The following is a 14,467-nucleotide window of genomic DNA, read 5'->3' on the forward strand; positions in this document are numbered from 1 at the left end:
AGAGTAAATAAATTGAATTGACCCAGACATTTGCATTTTTTTTTTATAACTAGTCAGGGTAGTGATGGACATTTGCCTTGGAGAGTTCCTGAGAATGTATTTGCATTATTTTTTGTTTAACCAATTGTCTGGAGTGGTGGGGAGCTGGCATATCCTTCCTGTGCCTGCTTGCTCCTTGTTACAGATTTGGGATGGAGAAGGGCCAGGGTGAGGTGAGGCTCTAGGTAGCCAGAAAGAGGCAAGGTAGGGGGGATGTAGGTTGGGCTGGACCCATAGGGGTGCTGGAGTGCTCTCTTTCCAAGGAAGACTGCAAGAAGGCTCCGGATCCTGTCCTGTTGATGCAGTTTTGGAATATAGGTGAGGTCTGGAGCTGACAACCAAGAAAGAATTCTTGAGACGTCTTTGGTGCAAAATGGTGGTTTTATTAAAGCATGAGGATAGGACCCTGTGGGCAGGAAGAGCTGCTGCCCCAGGCCTGTGAGGAGTGACTGATTGTGCATCTGGGAGTTGGGAGGGCCTTGAAGATAGGGTACTCTCTAAGGAATTTTGAGGGGATCCCTGGGTGGCTCAGCGGTTTGGCGCCTGCCTTTGGCCCAGGGCGCGATCCTGGAGTCCCGGGATCGAGTCCCACGTCGGGCTCCTGGTGTGGAGCCTGCTTCTCCCTCCTCCTGTGTCTCTGCCTCCCTCTCTCTCTCTATGTCTATCATAAGTAAATAAATATTTTTTTTAAAAAAATAAGGAATTTTGAAAGCAAGGTTTCCAGGGCCTTCAGGGTATTATTGTTGGGAAAAGGTCACTTATTACCCTCTAATAAAACCTTAGTCATGATACCCTTCAGATGTATACCGGTGGGCCATGTGCTTAGGGGATGATTGCCAACATGGATCTTGGGGTTTAGAGATAAAAAAAATTTCCAAAGGAATTTTTATATGTTAAAGTAGACTCACAGGATCCTGGGGATCAGGCTAAGATTACCTTTTGCCCTTGGCAAAGTATGAATATCGAGACAGTTGAGTCCCTAGAGGAATGTCCCTCTGCCTGTTTCAAGGACTTGTCAATGTGCTGCTCTAGGCCCAAGCTTTGTCCTCAGCTAGCCCTGTGTTCCCCCATCACTATGACTTCCTTGCTTTCTAACCCAGATCAAATCATTTCACCTCTCTGAGCCTCCATTTTGTCATTCATTAAAATAGCATCTTTTCCCAATGTCAGATAATTTCTGCACTTATGCTCAAGCTTAAGGCTCAGTTACCTCAGCTGTAAATGGACATAAAAATCACACCTATTTCATAGCATGGAGGTGAGGATTAACACCTAGTACAACTCCTGGCACATAGTGAGTACTTAATAAATGCTAGCTAATACTGGCTATTAAGCTTTGTTAAAAAGAAAACCACAAACCCAAAATGGTGTTCCTGGGGCCAGGCCCAATTACCAAACCAGAGTTTAGTACTTAACATAATGGCAGTTTCAACTTCCCGCAGAAATGTAAATCTTAACTCATCAATCAAGAATTTTCTGATAAGCTGGGATCCCTGGGTGGCGCAGTGGTTTGGTGCCTGCCTTTGGCCCAGGGTGCGATCCTGGAGACCCGGGATCGAATCCCACGTCAGGCTCCCGGTGCATGGAGCCTGCTTCTCCCTCTGCCTGTGTCTCTGCCCCTCTCTCTCTCTCTCTCTGTGACTATCATAAATAAATAAAAAAAAAAAAAAGAATTTTCATGAATCATTTGATAAAGCCAATTAGATCTTCAAATTTACTTGGTAGAGTTTTATTTTTTAACAGGTCTTTCTACAAATCTACAATCCATCAGCTGCAGTCTGAAATTTATAAAGCTCTGAAAATTCAAGTATTTTTGTAAGTTTGCCATCAAAACACATTTGATAGCAAAACCTAATCTAAACTGATGCCAAGCTAGAATCGTAATGGGCTCATTACCATGAACATGTTTTAATTAGAGATAGAGCAGGGGGAGGAGCAGAGGGAGAGGGACAAGCAGACTCCAAGCAGAGTGCCATGTGGGGCGGAGCCCTGAGTTCATGACCTGAGCTGAAACCGAGAGTTGAATACTTAACTGCTTACTCGACTGAGCCACCCAGGTGCCTCCATTTATTATGAACGTATTAATGTAGTTGATTACTGGATATGGGCACAGAATATGCACCAAATCACCCTTATAAAATCTGAAAAATTTTTAATTCTGAATCACCCCTGGCCAATAGAGTTCTGGATAGAGGACTTTGGACTTGTTTTAGGGGCATAAAATGACATAGCTGTGGTCAAAGCCAGGGCTACCTGGCTGCAGGGAGTGGATATACCATTGGTGTTTCAGGAGCCTTAGAGGTGAGAGAAGAGGAAGAGGAAAGAAGACCTATCAGAGGAGGTCTTTGTCATAACAGAAACTAACTGGCTAATTTAAGCAGCAAGGGACCTTGTTGGAAGAGTACTGGGTTTGCTACAGGGTATTGGTATGTGGGAGAACCAGGTTCATGGGCCTCAGGGCCAAGAAGCCACTGCTAGGGAGCTAGAATTCTTGTGCCCTTGAGAGTCCTTCTAGCGGGACTAAGAATCAGATTGGAGCAGATGAACAGGAGAAAATCAGATTTAATAGAGCATGTACAGGGCATCTACACAGACATGGAAATTCCAAAAACAGGCAAAATGAGGTATATGTGTCTTTCTGAACTAAGAAGGGAGTAGGGGTCTGGGATTTTAGAGGAAAGGAATGCACTTCACAGTGCAAGGAGAGCAGATATTTTTTTAAGTAGATGTTTGTCCTGCCATACAGATGGGTCACTGAAATAAAATTTATCTTTAAAATTTATCTTTTATAAATAAAATTTATATTTAAAAAATAAAATTTTTCCTTAAATAAATAAATAAATAAAATTTTCCTTATTCCAGGATAAAGCCCCCAATTTAGATCTGACTATGTAGTTATGGGAGAGACAAATTTCTTTTGAGCCTGCAGGGGCTCAAGTGCCTTCAGCTCTAAATAATCCACTGCCAAAGTGGCACATTTGGGAGTGGGGGAAGGCTGACTTGAACCCGTTCACTACCAAAGTCACCCATGGAACTGGTCCGGTGAGTAACACCCAGCCACAAAGCCACAGCCTGCACTGCTAATCCTGATCCACAGCTGATCCCAGTTGACTGAGACCACCTTCCACCCAGCTGCTGCCCCCACAGGGCACTGTCTCTCTGTCTCTGTTTTGAATTCGAAGTGGTAATGTCTGATCGGGAGAACCAGTGTCACATGACAATGCCCAATCTGCAGTGGAAGCTGGGAAAACAGAACTCTGAAGCTTTTTGCCTTTAAAATGGGGGGGAATCAAGTTGGGCTCCCTGCCCAGCAGAACCTACTTCTCTCTCTCCCCCCTCCTCTTCTTCTTCTCTCTCTCCCTCTCACTCCCTCACTCTCAGATAAATAAAATCTTTCAAAAAAATAAATGGGAGGCATTGGGGTGCTTGGGGTTCAGTCGGAAGAACATGCATGCAACTTGATCTCAAGGCAGTGAGTTCAAACCCCACATTACATGTAGAGATTACTTAAAAATAAAAAACAAAATAAAATGGTGGAGGGCAGGCCTGAGTGGCTCAGTTGGTTAAGGGACTGACTCTTGATCTCAGCTCAGATCTTGATCTCAGGGTTGTGAGTTCAAGCCCTGATTTACGCTCCACACCCGGTGTAGATCCTACTTAAAAAAATAATAAGGGATGCCTGGGTGGCTCAGCGGTTGAGCATCTGCTTTGGCTCAGGGTGTGATCCTAGTCTGGGGATGAAGTCCCACATTGGGCTCCCTGCAAGGAGCCTGCTTCTTCCTCCTGCGTCTCTGCCTCCCTCTCTGTGTGTCTCATGAATAAATAAATACAATTTTTAAAATAATAATAATAAAATAAAATGGGAGGCATTTCTGCCTCTTGCTATATGACTCCTAAAGAAGAGATTCCTCTAGAACAGGAACCAGAGTGCAGTTGTCAGACAGTGAAAACAAACCAGAATAGACAAAGGCTCAGTAGTGACAGCTTCTCAGAGGAGGGATTCTACTAGGGCCATAAAGGGTGTGTAGAAAAAAAAAGAGGGGAGGGGGTGAGTAGACCTCAGGTAGAAGGGTAGAGGAGTTCAGAATCCGGACAGGGGCCTGTATGTCTGTCTAGAGGGTGTTTACTAGATGACAGTCACTGAGCTAAATTCATTCATTTAATTTTACAATTGCAGGTAGCAGAGGAGCTATTATTAGCATTTTGCACACCAGAATCTGAGAATCAAAGAGGTTAGGTCAACTTGTCCAAGATCATGCAGCTAGAAGTTGGGGGAGCTGGGATTTGAATGCAAACATTGAAACCCTGTACTACCCTCCCTACGGCCCCTAACCCCTACACTGTATAGGAAGGAAGTAGATTTCATATGGAGTGCCCACTCCTATCAATTGATTGTGGCTGCTTGGAGCCCTGCATAGAGAAGAGTTCTGAGGTTGTCTCTGAGATATAATGTAAAAAGGGCTATGATCAATTAGTGCTATCTTTTAACCAAATTTGACCTAAGAACTCAAAATTCACATTTTTTCAAGTGGATATGCACATTTACCCAAATCGAGCATAAACTGAGCTATAAAAAAAGACAGTGCATTTCAAAAGATTGGAATTGTTCAGACTGTATTCTCCAACCCTCAAGGGAACAAAATTATACATGAACAAAAGAAAAACAGAAAATCCCTAACTCCCTAGAAATTAAACATTAACACTGGTCAAAGAAGAAATCAAAATGAAAATAAAAAACATTTGAACTGAATGATAATGAAGATATGCGTACTGAAATTGTGGGATGTAGACAATACAACTCTTAGAGGAAAATCTGTAGCCTTAAAATGTATGTATTAGGGGCGCCTGGGTGGCTCAGTTGGTTGAACATCCGACTCTTAATTTTGGCTCAGGTCATGATCTCAGGGTCGTGAGATTGAGCCTTGTATCAGGCTTCATGCTCAGTGCAGAGTCTGCTTGAGATTCTTTTTCTCCCTTTTCTTCTGTCCCTCCCCCTGCTCATACTCTCTCTAAATTAATTAATTAATTAAATAGTTTTAAAGAAGTATTAGTCAATTTAATTTGAACAAGGTCAAAGAAACTGAATGCTTAAGGGATGATGAGTAACTCAGTTTGGTTGGTGTTAAAACACTATAAAGGGATATGAATTAATCTGGACTCTGTTGTAAGTGACAGAAGAGCCCAAATCAAATTGTCTTAAGCAAAGACTTTATTTTTTTGTGTCACTGAAAATCCCAAGGGGAATTCTGGCTTGAGACACAGTTGACCATACGTGTTCAAATGGAGTTGCAGCAATGGCTCTTCATGTGTTTTCTCCTTTTTCTATATTCACTGAATTCTCAGGCAGGCTCTCCAGCCTAGGCTGCAAGTGCAGGCTACTCCAGTGTTCCCATGGTGATGGCAGCAGTGCACAAGGACAACAAGCTCAACTGCACAAGCCTTTTTCATGAATCCACATGTGTCTCACTTGTTCACACGCTATTGGTCAAAGCAACTCACATGGCCAAGCCCAACATCTAGGACTGGAGAAATTCTCTCTGCCCATCTTGAGGATATGACAAGGATATAGAGTGAGGAATTGAAATCATTATTTAATCCACACAGATACCAACTCAGTGTTGGGCTTTCTGGGTCATAGGGTACACACATGCTTAATTTCCCTTACATACTACCTGATTGTTCTCTATTCCCTCCTGCAATTCCCAAGGGTGGGTGTTTCCCTAAGTTTTCACCAATGCTCAGCATTGTCCAGCTCTCTTGTTTTTGCCTGCCTGATGGATGTGAAACGGCATCTCGCTGATGCTTTACTTTGTGTGTCTCTGATTATGTATGCATCCAAGCATCTCTTCACATCTTGTTAGTCATTTGGATTTCCCTTCTGTGAGTTGCCTATTCATATCCTTTGCTCATTTTCCCTTGTGTTTTGGTTCTTTTCTTGTTGATTTGCAGGAGATCCAGCAATACAGTCTAGGTATTAATTCCTTGTCGGCTTTAGACATAAAATCTCTTACAAGTTTCTCAACGGTTAATTTTGTTTTTAGGATCCTTCATTCTTCAGCAAAAATCTTTGAGATAATTAAATCCAGCATTTCTTGCCTTAAGGCTTGTGCTTTGGGTCTAATTTAAGAGGTACTTTCCCCATCTTTAGTTCACAAAGATAATCTGTGTTTTTATCATTCACATTTAGGTCTTTCATACATCTAGAATCTACATTTGTGGTGGGTAAGGGTATGAAGCCAGATTTGTTTTGTTGTTTCCCATATAGTGAGCCAGTTTTCCCAGTACCATCTATGAAAAAGTATGCTACTTTCTTCTTTGAATTATGGCACCACCCTTGTTATAGATAGATTTATCTACCTACCTACCTGCCTACCTTTCTATTATCTGTTATCTGTCTTTATATCTATGTTTATCTATCTTTCTATGTTTACATATCTGATAGGAGGTATCTCTCTCACTTTCTAAAAAAGATTTTATATATTTTTTCATGAGAGACACAGAAAGAGAGAGGCAGAGACATAGGCAGTGGGAGAAGCAGGCTCCGTGCAGAGAATCTTTTTTTTTTTTTTTTAAGATTTTATTTATTTATTCATGAGAGACACAGAGAGGCAGAGACATAGGCAGAGGGAGAAGCAGGACTCCTGTGGGGAGCCTGACGTGGGACTTGATCCCAGGAGCTCGGGATCACAACCTGAGTCAAAACATGCAGAGAATCTGATGTGGGACTCCATCCTGAGACTCCGGGATCACACCCTGAGCAGAAGGCAGATGTTCAACCACTGAGCCACCCAGGCATCCCATATCTCTCCCATTTAGTTCTTCATTACAGATTGACTTAGTTCTTTGTGGACTTAATTCTTCCATATATAATTTAGAATAATCTCATTGGTTTTCTCCTAAACAACTTCCATCTAGAATTATCCTTAGGATTGTACTGGATTGTACCCAGATGAATTTGAAAAGAGCCAGAAATTTTATGATGTTAAGACTCCCTAAACACAAGTGTGGAATTAGGTACCTATTTATGTCTTCTTTTATATCCTTTAATGGAATTTTTTTAAGATTTTGTTTTTAAGTAATCTCTACACCCAACATGAGACTCAAACTTAGAACCCCGAGATCAAGAATTGCTTGCTCTATTGACTGAGCCAGTTGGGCATACCTGTTAAATAGATTTTTAAAAATTTCACCTTAGGGATCTTCTCCATTCCTTAATTTCTAGATACTTTACTTTTTTAAAGATTTTATTTATTTATTCATGAGAGACCCACACAGAAAGAGAGAGAGAGAGGCAGAGACACAGGTAGAGGGAGAAGCAGGAGCCTGATGTGGGACTCGATCCTTGGTCTCCAGGATCACACCCTGGGCTGAAGGCAGCGCTAAACCGCTGAGCCACCCAGGCTGCCCAATTTTTAGATACTTTAATGTAAAGTTTAGGGTTGTGGGATTTTTAAAATATTTTATTTACTTATTTATTCATGAAAGACACACAGAGAGAGGGAGAGACATAGGCAGAGGGAGAAGCAGACTCCCCAGGATCCTGGGATCATGACCTGAGCTGAAGGCAGACACCCAACCACTGAGCTACCTAGGCGCCCAAAGTTTAGGTTTTTAAATTTTTTTTTAGGTCTTTAAAAATTTTGAAACAATTTCAAACCTGCAGGAAAGTTGTAAGAATAATACAAAGACGTTTTCTTCTTAAAGCATTTGAGGTTGCCAATCTGATGCCACATTATTCCCACTTACTTTATTTAGTATTTATAAACAAGAACAGTCTCATATATGGCCACAATGTAACTATCAAATATGGGATATTGACCTTGATACTTTACTACCATCTTATCCTCAGATCTCGTTCAAGTTTCAATAATTGTCTCAGTAACATTCTTTATGGCAAAAGGAATCATGTGTTCAAGACCACATCTTGTGTTTGGTTTTTTCTCTTTAATCTCCTTTGGTTTGGAACAATTCCTCAGTCTTTCTTTGACTTATAGGACCCTGATACTTCTGACGATCACAAGTAAGTTATTTTACAGAATGTCCCTTAATTTCAGTTTGTCTGATAGTTCCTCACGATTAGATTCAGATTGTGCATCTTTGGCAGGAACATCACAGAAGTGATGCTGTATCCTTCCCATGGCATCCTATCAGATGGCACACAATTTCAATTTGTCCCATTGCTAATGGTGTTTACTTTGATCACTTGATTAAGGTGGTATCTGCCAGGTTTTGCCATTGTCAAGTCATTCTTTCTCTCTCTCTCTTTTTAAGAGTTTATTTATTCATTTGAGATATATATATATAGAGAGAGAACATGAATAGGAGACAGAAGGAGAAGGAGAGCAGACTTCCCACTGAGCAGGGAGCTGGACGCAGAGCTTGATCCCAGGACCCTGGGATCATGACCTGAGCAGAAGGCAGACGCCTGACCAACTGAGCACCCTAATCCAGGTGCCCCTAATTCTCCAACTTTAGAGTTGAGACTCTGATACCCAGAGAGAGGGGTGGATTTGACAAAGATCAGGGGTTAGGGATATTTTCCTGAAAAAGATCCCTCTTGGAGATAACACTCAGCCTGGGCTCCGTGTCAGGCAACAAGTGCTCCAGACACTACAGGGTTATCTGTTCTTAGCTCTGCCAATCAGGGAAAAGAACACTGGGATCTCCAGTTTGAGTCTTGGCTGTGTCACAAGACTTTGCCTCTGTGATCTTGTGCATTGGTTTCTTCCTCTGCAAAATGAGGGCATGGAATCAGGCAGCCCTCAAGACTGCTCTATCCTGAACAATTGAGGCCTTTATCATCCTTGGGCACCCTCCTGGGGGTTTAGGCCAGGCTTCAAAGGCACAAATAGAATCTGGTGAAGAGGAGTACATGGTGGGAGCATGGTCCACACAGGCAACAACCTTGGCCTTGTTTTAATCCTAGTCTTGGCCGAATTTGCAGCCTGGTGTAGATCCCCCGTGTCTGAGAGAATAGGCTCTGGGATGTCTGATATGTCCACTGAGACAACAGGCAGGGGAGCAAAGGGGGAAGGGGAGACAAAGAGGAAAAGGAAGAGGCTACCTTACCACCTACTGGCAGGAGAGTGGTGCATGGAGACCTCCCTGGTTCTACAGAGGCTTCATCTGTGCAGAGGAGCATGTGAGGCTAGCGCAGCCTGGCTTGGCTGCTGGGTCTGAGACTCTGACAGGGGGTTGTGTCTGTGCCCCCGGCTCTTCTAGAGTCTGGTTCTCCCCCATCCTTCCTCCCTCAGCTGCCTCCCCACCCCTCATGGGACTTCTGTGCCCCCAGGTCCCTACTCTACTTTCTAACTCCCACCCCACCAAACCCTCATAGCTGCTTCACCCCCCAACTCAGCCTGAACCCCAGCCTGAACTCTGTCCTCTTCAAGCCAGCACAGTTCCCCTCCCTTCCCTGGGCTCATCTGAGTTCCTTCTTTTTAAATTTTTTTAAAATTTTATTTGTAAGTAATCTCTACATCCAACATGAGGCTTACACTCACAACCCGAGACCAAAAGTCACATGCTCCACTGACTGAGCCAGCCAGGTACCCCAGCAAGGCTGCTTCTCAAGCTGGACTGGGCTCTTCATCCCCTTCTTTCCAGACCATCCCTGGTCACCCTCATGGTCTGGCTTTGGGTGCAGGAAAATTGATAGTATCAATTTGTCTATTTTCCTTTTGGCTCATCAAGGCTGTTGCTCCCTTCTGCTCATAAAACTGTCTTTACTGTTGCCGGAGACATGCCGTGAGCCCACACACTGCTTGCGCCCCATCCCACCTGAGCTGGGGCACCCCACCCCACTCCTAACCCTAGTTCCCACCCAAATGGGGCTCCATTTGCTGGCTCAGGTGCCTTGACCCAGTCAAGCACCAAGTCCTTCCCTGCAAGAACATGCTGCCCTCTGCTGGTCTGTTATAAAACCTGACAGGTTTTCTGGCCCCAGGGAAGGGCCACCCTTTGCTGCACTCTTACAAGTTGTAAGCACTTAACACACTTTATCTAATTGAATCTTCACAGCAAATTTATGAGGAAGGTTCTGCTATTAGCTGCATTTTACATATCTGAAACTAAGACAGAGATGGCATGCCACTTAACTAAGAGGGAGAGCCAGTTGTGAACCCCATATGATGAATGACAAGGAGAGCAGCTCATGACCTGGCTCTTCCTTAGGATGCAAGCTGCACTGGGCTTTTTAAATAGGTCTCTTTAAACCCTTTCTACAACCTGGTATCAAAGTAATCAAGGTTCTCCATTAGCCCCACGCTTTCAGCACTCCTTCCACAAACACAGCCTGCAGGCCTCCCCTCTCAGCTGGGGATCCTTGACCCGCCCACAAAATGGGCAAAACTCCCCACACCTCCCACCACCCACTACTGGCCAGGCTGTCTCAGCCCTTGGTCCCATTCCTTCCTGTCTTCACCTAATTATCCCCTCTCTGCAGCACATTCCACCCTCTAAGTCAGACTGGCCCCCAGATGTTTAACATGCTTAACTTCTAAAAGTGTAGGCAAACAACCTTGCCCCCCCCCCCCCCCCCGCCCCCTCAAGCCACCATCCTATTTCTCCTCACAGCAAAAGTTCAGGAAGAGCTATCTGCTTGCTCACTGGGCTCACTTCCCTGTTTCCTCATTCTTCTACAGCCTGGGCCCTTTGGGGTTTTACCCCCTCCCCCTTCTTCACCAAAGCACCCTGAGGTCACCGCACAGTCCAAGTCACCCGATTCAGTGGACGTCACTCAGGCTCCGGGCACTCTAGGTCTCTCAGCAGTGCTCCTTCTGGAAACACCCCCTCACTTGAGTTTCTGGCTTCTGGTACTCTTGATCCTCTCTGTTCCCGGCCTCCCTTGACAGCCTGCAATACCAGTACCTGGCATTAAGTGCTGGTGCTCCTCAGCACTGGGTCCTGGGCCCTCTTCTTCTATCCCATTCTCTCTCCTTGGGCTACTGTGGCCACCACCCACGTACATGCTGATGACTCCCAAATGGACTAGAGTAGCCCAGGGTGTCTCAACTGTCAAGGGCAGCTGGGCCCTCCAAAGGACCTTCCGCAAAGCCTGTAGACATTTGTGATTACCAATGCTAGGGAGGGTACTACTGCCATCTAGTGGGTAGAGGCCAGGGATGCCGCTAAATATCCCACAAGGAAGGGGGCGGGGTGGGGGGGCTGCTGCGACAATTACCCCCTCTCAAGTGTCAGCCATGCCAAGATTGAGGACCCCATTCTAGCCCAGCTCCTCCTCTGAGCCCCAGGTCGGAACACCCAGCCACTTGTTCTACATCTCCATTTGGGTGTCTCAAACATACCTCAAGTCCAACCTGTCCAATGGAATTCATCATCTCCCCCAACCCAATTGACTAGCAATCCTCTGCACCATAAACCTGGGAGCCATCCTGGGAAGGACCCTGTCCCTCACCTCAATATGCAGTCCATCACCAGGTACTGTCCATTCAAACAGCATCTCTCCAACACTACTCCAGGCGCCATCATCTCTGGCCTTGGCTTTTCTGAGAAAACATCCTGCCTCATCTCCTGTCTCCCAGCGTGGCCTCAAGGGCCCCCTCCAGACTTCTCACCATGCAGCAGAGTGCTCCGTGTCACAGTGCAGATCTGATTATGACATCTCTGTGTTTGAAACACACGTCTTCCCATTGTTCTTTGGACCAAGACCCCAAACCTTAACACAGCCTGCAAGGCCACATGTTCTGGCCCCTGGTAATTCCCCAGTGTCTCTTAGAGCCCCTACCCAGACCCCTCTTTGCACTCCAGCCACTGGACTCCTTCCCACCCCTGCGCCTTTGCATATGCTCTTCCTCCTTCTGGATTGTTCCCTCCCACCTCCACTCCTTCACCTAGTTAGCTATTATTCACCCTTTAGATCTCACCTCAGAGATCTCACCCTTTAGTCTCACCAGTGAAACCTTAAATGACTCTGGAGTCTAGATCAAATCCTAGACTGGGATGCTTGGGTGGCTCAGCAGTTGAGTGTCTGCCTTTGGCTCAGGGCATGGTCCCAGGGTTCCAGGATCGAGCCCTGCATCGGGTTTCCTGCATGGAGCCTGCTTCTCCCTCTTCCTATGTCTCTGCCTCTCTCTCTCTCTCTCTCATGAATAAATAAATACAATCTTTTAAAAAAATTCTACGATAAACCTTCTCAAAAAGCCATGTCTCAGGGTGCCTGGGTGGCTCAGTAGGTTAAGCTGAGACTCTTAATCTCAGCTCAGGTCTTGATCTTGGGGTTGTGAATTCAAGCCCTGTGCAGGGCTCCTTGCTGGGCGTGGAGCCTACCTTAAAAAACAAACAAACAAAAAAAAAAACGCCATGTTTCCTTCCTGCCGGAAACTTAGTTCAACTTGTAATTTGACTCATTCATGCAATGAGTTGATTGATGTCTCCTGACTTGACTCTGTGCCCACCAGGACAAGGCCGCATCTGTGCCTGCTCACCGGCCCCTAAGTCACATAGAGGGGGGTCAATACAATCTTTGAAGGATAGAGAGAGTGAAATCCAATCTTTCCACCTGGCCACACAATGATCACACCAAGAACATCTGAGTCATCACATTCCCCACCCCCACCCCCACCCCCAAAGGCTTTGAAGCCATTACATTTGCTTGCTTGTTACCAAAGCAATCCACGCTTGCTGTGGAAAACCAGAAAACAAACAAAAGGAGGAAGATCTACTCTGATCCTATTTTGCAGACTGCTTTTTATCCTAAGCAATCAAACATGACCAATAGGTAGAGATGGGCTTCAGGAGGAATAGTTCTGTAATGTTTTTCTGGCAAAGTCGGCTATGTATAAAGAGCCGAGATTCTCTCTCAAAGGGCCTGCTGCATTAGAACAGATGGGAAGCATGTTAAAATACCAATTTCAAACTCCATGCCCAGGAGACTCTGACTTGGGTCTCAGGTATTGCTATGTTTTAAATTTCCCTCAGAGATTTGGACAGGTGCACTCGGGGTTGGAACCACCGACTGAACCAAATCCTCTTTTTTTTTTTTTTTTTTTTTTTGGTCACAAAGGGAGGATCCAGTATTTTGTTACTTCTTGTGCAGCGATTAGAATCTTAGTTAGGGGGATCCATGGGTGGCTCAGCAGTTTAGCGCCTGCCTTTGGCCCAGGGTGCGATCCTAGAGTCCCGGATCCCGGCATGGAGCCTGGTGTGTGAATAAATAAATAAAATCTTAAAAAAAAAAAAAAAAACAAGGAATCTTAGTTAGGCCTGCCCTAGCATATGTTCTAGAGTATTTTGGAAGCTGATTCTCGAGGTGGCCTTGCACGCTGATGAGTCCACTGAGCCATACTGCCAAACTGCTTTGAGTTTTCATGCAACTAGGTCTCTTCTCCCTAGTTGAGTTAGTATGGATTGGATCCCGTGGAGGGAGGCAGTAGGTGGAGGAGGCAGGATTTTCATCTCTTTACTTTGTGCCCTGCAGTCCCACTTACGTTGAAATCCAAATCTTGGGCAGCCCAAGTGGCTCAGCAGTTTAGTGCCTGCCTTTAGCCCAGGGCCTGATCCTGGAGACCTGGGATCAAGTCCCATGTCGGGCTCCCTGCATGGAGCCCGCTTCTCCCTCTGCCTGTGTCTCTGCCTCTCTCTCTCTCTCTCTCTCTCTCTCTCTGTCTCACTCTCTGTCTCTTGTGAATAAATAAATAAAATCTTTAAAAAAAAGAAACAAATCTTGTAGGTGGCCCACCAGGCCCCACAGTGTCTGGCCCCCTGCCTGCCTCTCCTGCCTCACCTCTGTCTGAGCAGTGACATCTCTGGCTTCCATGTGACTCCCCGTGACAGGCGGTGGAGCTATTTCCCTCCTGAATGCCTTCACACATCTCTGAAACATTCTTTTCACCAAGCCTCACCTTCCTTGGGTCTTAATTTGTTTTTTTTTTGTGTGTGTTTATTTTGTTTCTAAGATTTTTATTTATTTACTTGAGAAAGAGAGAGAACACAGAAAGAGAAGCAGACCCCCACTGAGCAGGGAGCCTGACTTGGGGTTCATTCCCAGGATCCGGGGATCATGACCTGAGGGAAGGCAGACGCTTAAACCACTGAGTCACCCAGGTGCCCCACTTTGGGCCTCAATTTGAAAGTCCCTTTCCAGAGGGGGGGTTCTCTGGCTTAATCTAGGGTAGTCTTCCTCTATCCTTTCCTATAACTACCTGTGCTTTATACCCTTCAGGCTCCGTTTGTAATATATTTAGGTGTGTGATAATTGGCTGTTACTGGTTTCATTGGCTGGAATATAAGATCCCTGAGAGCAGAGGCAGACATGGCTCTTTGTTCATCGTGAACCCAGCACTAGCACAACGCCTGACATGTGGTAGGTTCTTAGCACATATTCACTAAAGGGATGCAAAGAACAGAGGTAAAGGTATTACTCTTCCAATTTTTAAAGAGGGTACAACAGAGGCCTGAAGTGTAAAGG

At 45.1% G+C, this 14,467-nt stretch overlaps 1 long non-coding RNA gene across 2 annotated transcripts; it reads right to left on the minus strand.

Annotated features, from left to right (window-relative positions):
* Window positions 1-9,370: 9,370 nt before the first annotated feature.
* On the minus strand, window positions 9,371-11,622 carry LOC112659999 (uncharacterized). Of its 2 annotated transcripts, none has more exons than XR_004813659.2 (3): window positions 11,456-11,622; window positions 10,759-10,893; window positions 9,371-9,669 (listed from the first exon to the last, which is right to left on the minus strand). It is a non-coding gene; the product is annotated as an uncharacterized LOC112659999 (long non-coding RNA). The 2 variants fall into 2 exon arrangements; XR_003136636.3 differs by having other exon boundaries at window positions 9,376-9,673; window positions 11,456-11,621.
* Window positions 11,623-14,467: the final 2,845 nt, after the last annotated feature.

Source organism: Canis lupus, chromosome 2, assembly GCF_003254725.2.
Source record: "Canis lupus dingo isolate Sandy chromosome 2, ASM325472v2, whole genome shotgun sequence".
NCBI lineage: Eukaryota > Metazoa > Chordata > Mammalia > Carnivora > Canidae > Canis > Canis lupus.